The sequence below is a fragment of the Salmo trutta genome, chromosome 35 (genome assembly GCF_901001165.1).
Source record: "Salmo trutta chromosome 35, fSalTru1.1, whole genome shotgun sequence".
NCBI classification, from domain to species: domain Eukaryota; kingdom Metazoa; phylum Chordata; class Actinopteri; order Salmoniformes; family Salmonidae; genus Salmo; species Salmo trutta.
The window spans coordinates 32,763,342-32,771,012 of NC_042991.1; the positions used below are offsets into that span (position 1 = coordinate 32,763,342).

Genomic DNA, 7,671 nt, shown 5'->3' on the forward strand with positions numbered 1-7,671 from the left:
TACAAACAGATAAGGCTATTTTACTTACTTAGTTATCTCTTCCAAACACCGACGGAGCTTTTCCCCGTGAGATTTTAAGAAGAGCTCCCTGGCAAAACCATATAACGTGTATTTGCTCCTCGGCAACTAGCTAATCCACACGGGCATATGCGGTTTCGCGTTTATTTAAAATAACATGTAAATCATTTGATGACCTTACTTGAAATGTGATTGGACGCCAGTCAAAGACCCGCCGGAAAGACGGTTGGAGTTACGACTGAGGTCATTGCTTTGCTGATGCTGACGATGAGTGATCTGCTGACCCTCGCCGCAGATAGTTTCATAATCAACTGAATACACTGTGAATGATTCAATTCTCGCACCCCAAGGTGAAATAATAATATATGTAATATATCATTTTCAGGGCTATATCAATATGGAAAACTATAGCGTGCTTTTGTATTTCTGAACAGTCAATTGCTAACCCGACTGCATGTAGCTACGTTAATGTTGTTGGAAAATGTAGCTACAAACGGGTTAGCAGCTGGCTGTTCAGAAATACAACAGCACGCTATCGATTTTCCATTTTGATCTCCCAGACAAGTAGTGCTATTATTGTTCACATTTAAAGTTACTGGTTTTAACAAAAAGGTACAATTTTGGATTGAAATTAGCTAGCTAGCTAACCTGCTAGCTACCAGCACTTCTAAATAATCTCAGTAATTTCTGTCCACATGACCCAATAATTCTAATCTGCTTGCTAAATTAACTGAATTTAGATAAAGCAATGATTGTAGTTATCATTATATCATGAGTGATTGATGGGTTTGAATTTTTATTTATATCAATTGGTCAAAGAAGGCAAGTTACAATTGAAATCCCAAATTCTCTTGAAAACAAACATATTGAAATGACTATTCACAGAATGGACAGTGCCACAGCCTAAGAAGAATTGTCTTCCAAAGAGACAAAGGTTTCCCACAAAGAAGGTGCAGGATATGTCTCCAGAATTGGACCCAAAAGAGCATTCTGGTAAGTACTGCGCTAATCTGAAATGATATCAATGTTTGCTAATGGTAGGAGAATATGATGATGTGCAAATACTGTATGTCTCTTTTCACGTGTCTCAACCAGTGATCTTTTGAGTGACATAAGGCTTTAACATTTTCTCTCCCTCTTTTCAATTTCTCTTTCAGGACAATTTGATTTTGAGAGGTTTGAGGATGGACACGCTGCAAAAATCTTCCAAACATCTGATATTCTAGGTGAAGAGACCTTTCCTATCAGACAGCTGCACGATCTTAGGTCAGGAGTAGCCATTCTAGACAAGTGGTCAGACGGCAGATTTTATAGGGCCACTGTTGAATACATTGGGCAGCCAAACCAGATTGAAAAAAAGGTTTAAAAGAAAAACAATGACAGATTCTTAGATATGAACAAGCAAGAGAAGGGCCGACCACCTCAATCAACAGTACGTCAGTCACCCACAACTGAACACTCACAACTGAAGATGTCGGATCAATACCCCCTCTCTGCAGAAGAAACACAGCCAGTCCATCTCTCTAGGGTGGCAACGCACCCGCCCTGACAGCATCAACCAGCCCCAATCTAACAGCACACACCAACCCTAGTTGGACAGCATCCCCCAGCTCCCATGAGACAACACACACCCACCCTGGTGAGACAGCTTCCAGCTTCCACCCTGGTGAGACAGCATCCACCCTGGTGAGACAGCATCCACCCTGGTGAGACAGCATCCACCCTGGTGAGACAGCTTCCAGCTTCCACCCTGGTAAGACAGCATCCACCCCGGTGAGACAGCTTCCACCCTGGTGAGACAGCTTCCACCCTGGTGAGACAGCTTCCACCAGCAGTGGGACAGCATCCACCCTGGTGAGACAGCTTCCACCAGCAGTGGGACAGCTTCCACCAGCAGTGGGACAGCTTCCACCCTGGTGAGACAGCATCCACCCTGGTGAGACATCTTCCACCAGCAGTGTGACAGCTTCCAACAGCAGTGTGACAGCTTCCAACAGCAGTGGGACAGCTTCCACCAGCAGTGGGACAGCTTCCACCCTAGTGAGACAGCATCCACCCTGGTGAGACAGCTTCCAACAGTAGTGTGACAGCTTCCAACAGTAGTGTGACAGCTTCCAACAGCAGTGGGACAGCATCCACCAGCAGAGCAGGGACAGCATCCACCAGCAGAGCAGGGACAGCATCCACCAGCAGAGCAGGGACAGCATCCACCAGCAGAGCAGGGACAGCATCCACCAGCAGAGCAGGGACAGATTCCCCTAGCCCCCGTGGGACAGCACCCACCAGCCCCCTCTGGATGGAAAACACCAGTCCCAGTGGGACAGCATGCACCAGCCGCACAGCAGCCATGTGATGGCTGCAGGGACGAGGTCAAAAAAAATATTTTCCTGTATGTGCTATCGTCACCTCTCAGACCCAGTTCAGATCCGAGAGCTGCACTCTCTCATTGACATCATTGGAGAGAAACACTGGGAGCAACAGGAGAAAAGTCCATATGTGCCGTCCGGCGAGCAAGAGTTGTTTCCTGACAGTGGCATGTTCCTCTTATCATTCTGCCTTGCTCCCCCGAGGGGAAGTGAGTCAAATCAAATCAACGTTTAATTGGCACGTGCACCGAATACAACAGTGAAATGCTTACTTACAGGCTCTAACACATAGTGCAAAAAAGGTATTAGGTGAACAATAGGTAGGTAAAGAAATAAAACAACGGTAAAAAGACAGGCTATATACAGTAGCGAGGCTATAAAAGTAGCGAGGCTACATACAGACACCGGTTAGTCAGGCTGATTGAGGTAGTATGTACATGTAGATATGGTTAAAGTGACTATGCATATATGATGAACAGAGAGTAGCAGTAGCGGAAAAGAGGGGGTGGTGGGTGGGACACAATGCAAATAGTCCGGGTAGCCATTTGATTGGCTGTTCAGGAGTCTTATGGCTTGGGGGTAAAAACTGTTGAGAAGCCTTTTTGTCCTAGACTTGGCACTCCGGTAACGCTTGCCATGCGGTAGTAGAGAGAACAGTCTATGACTGGGGTGGCTGGGGTCTTTGACAATTTTTAGGGCCTTCCTCTGACACCGCCTGGTGTAGAGGTCCTGGATGGCAGGCAGCTTAGCCCCAGTGATGTACTGGGCCATACGCACTACCCTCTGTAGTGCCTTGCGGTCAGAGGCCGAGCAATTGCCGTACCAGGCAGTGATGCAACCAGTCAGGATGCTCTCGATGTGGCAGCTGTAGAACCTTTTGAGTTGTGTGTTTGGACCATTCTAGTTTGTTGTTGATGTGGACACCAAGGAACTTGAATCTCTCAACCTGCTCCACTATAGCCCTGTCGATGAGAATGGGAGCGTGCTCGGTCCTCCTTTTCCTGTCGTCCACATTCATCTCCTTAGTCTTGGTTACGTTGAGGGATAGGTTGTTATTCTGGCACCACCTGGCCAGGTCTCACACCTCCTCCCTATAGGCTGTGTCGTTGTTGTTGGTGATCAGGCCTACAACTGTTGTGTTGTCTGCAAACTTAATGATGGTGTTGGAGTCGTGCCTGGCCACGCAGTCATGGGTGAACAGGGAGTACAGGAGGAGACTGAGCACACACCCCTGGGGAGCTCCAGTGTTGAGGATCAGCGTGGCAGATGTGTTGCTATCTACCCTCACCACCTGGGGGCAGCCCGTCAGGAAGTCCAGGATCCAGTTACAGAAGGAGGTGTTTAGTCCCAGGATCCCTAGCTTAGTGATGAGCTTTGAGGGTACTATGGTGTTGAACGCTGAGCTGTAGTCAATGAATAGCATTCTCACATAAGTGTTCCTTTTGTCCAGGTGGGAAAGGGCAGTGTGGAGTGCAATAGAGATTGCATCATCTGTGGATCTGTTTGGGCGGTATGCAAATTGGAGTGGGTCTAGGGTTTCTGGGATAATGGTGTTGATGTGAGCCATTACCAACCTTTCAAAGCATTTCATGGCTACGGACGTGAGTGCTACAGGTCTGTAGTCATTTAGGTAGTTTGCCTTTGTGTTCTTGGGCACAGGGACTATGGGGGTCTACTTGAAACATGTTGATATTACAGACTCAATCGGGGACATGTTGAAAATGTCAGTGAAGACACCTGCTAGTTGGTCAGCACATGCCCGGAGGACACGTCCTGGTAATCCGTCTGGCCCCGCAGCCTTGTGTATGTTGACCTGTTTAAAGGTCTTACTCATGTCGGCTACGGAGAGCGTGATCACACAGTCGTCCGGAACAGCTGATGCTCTCATGCAAGCCTCAGTGTTGCTTGCCTCGAAGCGAGCATAGAAGTGATTTAGCTCGTCTGGTAGGCTCGTGTCACTGGGCAGCTCGCGGCTGTGCTTCCCTTTGTAGTCTGTAATAGTTTGCAAGCCCTGCCACATAAGACGAGCATCGGATCCGGTGTCGTATGATTCAGTCTTAGCCCTGTATTGACGCTTTGCCTGTTTGATGGTTCATCGCAGGGCATAGCAGGATTTCTTGTAAGCTTCTGGGTCAGAGTCCCGCACCTTGAAAGCGGCATCTCTACCCTTTAGCTCAGTGCGAATGTTGCCTGTAATCCATGGCTTCTGGTTGGGGTATGTACGTACAGTCACTGTGGGGACGACGTCCTCAATGCACTTATTGATAAAGCCAGTGACTGATGTGGTGTACTCCTCAATGCCATCGGAAGAATCCCGGAACATGTTCCAGTCTGTGATAGCAAAACAGTCCTGTAGTTTAGCATCTGCTTCATCTGACCACATTTTTATAGACCGAGTCACTGGTGCTGCCTGCTTTAATTTTTGCTTATAAGCATTAATCAGGAGGATAGAGTTGTGGTCAGATTTACCAAATGGAGGGCGAGGGAGAGCTTTGTACGCGTCTCTGTGTGTGGAGTACAGGTGATCTAAAAAAAAATGTCCCTCTGGTTGCACATTTAACATGTTGATGGAGATTTGTTAGAACTGATTTAAGTTTCCCTGCATTAAAGTCTCCGGACACTAGGAGCGCCGGTCCTTGACTGGAAGAAGGTCAGCGGAATTCTAAGGAAGTATTTTCTCAAATCTAGGTTACTTTGTTACTTAAAAACTGCCTACAGCAAATTAGGATTGATTCTTGATGAAATGGATTTACGTATGTTATTTGCTAATTCATCACATCAATCAAGTCAAATCAAGTTTCTGAAAACTGTATCTTAAATACCTCTTATACAAACCAAAATCCCCAATGTCCTTTTAGGACGTTTGTGTTTTGCATACTGCTAGTCCTTGAGTAGAATTGTCATGTGTTATTTATGTGTTATTTGTCAAAATATTCATAAAATGTTTTATATACACTACCGTTCAAAAGTTTGGGGTCACTTTTTGTCCATTAAAATAACATCAAATCGATACAGTGTAGACATTGTTAATGTTGTAAATGACTATTGTAGCTGGAAATGGCTGATTTTTAACTGGAAACGGCAGATTTTCTATGGAATATCTACATAGGCGTACAGAGGCCCATTATCAGCAACCATCACTCCTGTGTTCCAATGGCAGGTTGTGTTAGCCAATCCAAGTTTATCATTTTAAAAGGCTAATTGATCATTAGAAAACCCTTTTGCAATTCTTCAGACTAGTTGAGTATCTGGAACATCAGCATTTCTGGGTTCAATTACAGGCTGAGGGGAAGTGATTTGGGACTGGCTGTGTACTCACCATTCAGTGATGGTAGGAGGTCACTCTGGTTAACATGGCCGTGCTCGGGGGCAGGTGGTGGTACGAGGTCACTGTCGTTAACATGGCCGTGCTCGGGGGCAGGTGGTGGTACGAGGTCACTCTGGTTAACATGGCCGTGCTCGGGGGCAGGTGGTGGTACGAGGTCACTCTGGTTAACATGGCCGTGCTCGGGGGCAGGTGGTGGTACGAGGTCACTCTGGTTAACATGGCCGTGCTCGGGGGCAGGTGGTGGTACGAGGTCACTCTGGTTAACATGGCCGTGCTCGGGGGCAGGTGGTGGTACGAGGTCACTCTGGTTAACATGGCCGTGCTCGGGGGCAGGTGGTGGTACGAGGTCACTCTGGTTAACATGGCCGTGCTCGGGGGCAGGTGGTGGTACGAGGTCACTGTCGTTAACATGGCGATGCGCTGAGGGAGTTGGCTTGGTGGCAACAATACGAGAGACATCGATCTGTAAGTCACCCCCAGGGCTTATTGGAGTATTGACCCAGCACTGTGCGGCACAAAATGGATTAAGCCAAGGTGCAAAGTCCTGAGTCATTGAATGAGGGAGAGAGAAAGAGGGGGAGGGAGACAGGCCAGTGTGCGTGTTTGCATCCTAAATGATAAAAGAAAACAATGTGTGCGCCTGAAAGTATGGCTACTTTATATATTTTTTTTTATTTTTTTTTTATTTATTTCACCTTTATTTAACCAGGTAGGCAAGTTGAGAACAAGTTCTCATTTACAATTGCGACCTGGCCAAGATAAAGCAAAGCAGTTCGACAACATACAAAAACACAGAGTTACACATGGAGTAAAACAACATACAATCAATGATGCAGTAGAAAAAAAAAAAAAATAAGACTATATACAATGTGAGCAAATGATGTGAGATAATGGAGGTAAAGGCAAAAAAATGCCATGGTGGCAAAGTAAATAAAGTATGGCAAGAAAAAACACTGGAATGGTAGATTTGTAGTTTGAAGAAAGTTAAAAGTTAAAATATAAATAATATGGTGCAAAGGAGCAAAATAAATAAAATAAATAAATACAGTAGGGGAAAAGGTAGTAGTTTGGGCTCAATTAAAGATGGGCTATGTACAGGTGCAGAGATCTGTGAGCTGCTCTGACAGCTGGTGCTTAAAGCTAGTGAGGGAGATAAGTGTTTCCAGTTTTAGAGATTTTTGTAGTTCGTTCCAATCATTGGCAGCTGAGAACTGGAAGGAGAGACGACCAAAGGAGGAGTTGGCTTTAGGGGTGACCAGAGAGATATACCTGCTGGAGCGCGTGCTACAGGTGGGTGCTGCTATGGTGACCAGTGAGCGGAGATAAGGGGGGACTTTACCTAGCAGGGTCTTGTAGATGACCTGGAGCCAATGTGTTTGGCGACGAAGATGAAGTGAAGGCCAGCCAACGAGAGCATACAGGTCGCAGTGGTGGGTTGTATATGGGGCTTTGGTGACAAAACGGATGGCACTGTGATAGACTGCATCCAGCTTGTTGAGCAGGGTATTGGAGGCTATTTTGTAAATGACATCGCCGAAGTCGAGGATTGGTAGGATGGTCAGTTTTACGAGGGTATGTTTGGCAGCATGAGTGAAGGATGCTTTGTTGCGAAATAGGAAGCCAATTCTAGATTTCACTTTGGATTGGAGATGATTGATGTGAGTCTGGAAGGAGAGTTTACAGTCTAACCAGACACCTAGGTATTTGTAGTTGTCCACAAATTCTAAGTTAGAACCGTCCAGAGAAGTTATGCTGGATGGGCGGGCAGGTGCAGGCAGCGATCGGTTGAAGAGCATGCATTTAGTTTTACTTGTGTTTAGGAGCAGTTGGAGACCACGGAAGGAGAGTTGAATGGCATTGAAGCTCGTCTGGAGGGTTGTTAACACAGTGTCCAAAGAAGGGCCAGAAGTATACAGAATGGTGTCGTCTGCGTAGAGGTGGATCAGAGATTCACCAGCA

General features: G+C 46.4%; 1 long non-coding RNA gene across 1 annotated transcript; it reads left to right on the forward strand.

The window, feature by feature from the left end:
• Positions 1-279: 279 nt before the first annotated feature.
• LOC115174379 (uncharacterized) lies at positions 280-1,380 on the forward strand. Its single transcript, XR_003871771.1, has 3 exons — positions 280-368; positions 904-1,011; positions 1,176-1,380. It is a non-coding gene; the product is annotated as an uncharacterized LOC115174379 (long non-coding RNA).
• Positions 1,381-7,671: the final 6,291 nt, after the last annotated feature.